This window comes from Petromyzon marinus, chromosome 33 (genome assembly GCF_048934315.1).
Source record: "Petromyzon marinus isolate PM22_M1 ecotype Great Lakes invasive population chromosome 33, UKy_Petmar_22M1.pri1.0, whole genome shotgun sequence".
Classification (NCBI taxonomy): domain Eukaryota; kingdom Metazoa; phylum Chordata; class Hyperoartia; order Petromyzontiformes; family Petromyzontidae; genus Petromyzon; species Petromyzon marinus.
In genome coordinates this window covers 2364491-2366103 of record NC_133699.1, presented here as the reverse complement: position 1 = coordinate 2366103, position 1613 = coordinate 2364491, and positions in this window count along the sequence as shown.

The window sequence follows — 1613 nt, the reverse complement described above, 5'->3', positions numbered from 1 at the left end:
TGGACTAATGATAAAAGTGTTAACTCCGATGGTGCTGGTTAATAAAGAAGTGCCTCCAACTCTTAGTGTCTCCGAGTTAGTCTCTACAAATGTTAAAGGGGATTATATAGGTTTACTGGAAAAGAGTTTCACAGCTCATCGGATTTCTCCAGTCTCAAGATTATGATAGGCAGGCGTCAAGGCCAAGATGCTCGTTCGTCCTGAGCCTCAACGCCAGTCTTGCCTCTGACCGAGAGAATTAAACTGTGAAGTTGGACAACAGACCACATGGTTATTCGATTTATTTTTGGGTTGTGCCACGTGTTGTTTGGCCTGGTGTCCCACGTTTAACTCCGTGCGATGGACGATCCTTCATAAACGATGACCAACATGCGAGATACCCCGAAAACACAGCACAGCCACAACATCCTAGCTAGCCACATATGGTGACAGCAGAGAGGCTGTGTCCCCGTGGATATTAAATATTCTGTAACTCGTGAGAGTGTGTGAGGCTGGGAATGGCGAGAATACTTGGTTGGTTCCTCAATCTGTCTGCCAGTCCTTTTCTGGGTTTCACCGATGCACGTGGATGAAGTTTCCACATTTGGTCGTGGTGCATGGGAACTGATGTCTCGCGTAGAAACATCAACTGCGTTAAGTCCAAATGGCCTAAAAGTGCAATTGACACTGATACTACCACCACCGCCATCATAATTATTATACAGTGCAATTGACACTGATACTACCACCACCGCCATCATAATTATTATACAGTGCAATTGACACTGATACTACCACCACCGCCCTCATCATTATTATACTGACCAGCATTGTGAAATATAGAACCATGGATGAGACTTGGCAAAAGCCTTCATCCAGATGGGGGGCGGGAGTGAATTCAACCGCATTGCCCCTCTTGGACTGATGGGAGGACAACAAGAAGCGAGAGAAGGTGGAAAACTACGAAACACTGAACACTGGGCCCAATGTTTGGGCCAACTTTAGTCCAACGGTGCCAACAACCTGCCAGCAACGTTTGGCCCCGCCCGTTGTACGCTGAGAGGGAAGTGCGCCGACACCGCAAGCCAGTTCATAATAAAGGTTTTTGGGTTAGATAGCGTCAGTATAAATGTGTCGTAACCCTACATCACCCGACACAGCCAGTAAGGGATTTGCCACGTAAACAAAACGTGCCAAATAGTTTACTACTTCAGCCCACCGGTGTGTTGGAGAGTAAATCTACAACATTTACATTTTGAGGAGTACGACGTTTCGCTGATAATTGCATCCAGCATCATCGGGCGATTTGTCAGAAAGCCTACGTGTGAAGTTGACCGCAAGCCAGGATGCTGCAAGCCAATCGGCGTCAGCTTTAAAATGTGCAACCCGGGTGGTTTTGTTTCTGCACTTGGTTGCCAGAAAGGAATTATTATAATTCGTCTTCAAAATGAACTGACGAGCTCCAAACTAGACTGTGTGTATGCAGACGACGATGTTGTTAATGATGATGATGAATGTTTGTGGGTATTTCTCATCATTTATTTGCGTCCGAGGCGAATGAGCTTCGGGTTTCTGTGTGAGTCAAGGATGGAGGTTGCACAGCACTGGACTGGACAGTGAAACCTCACCGCTAC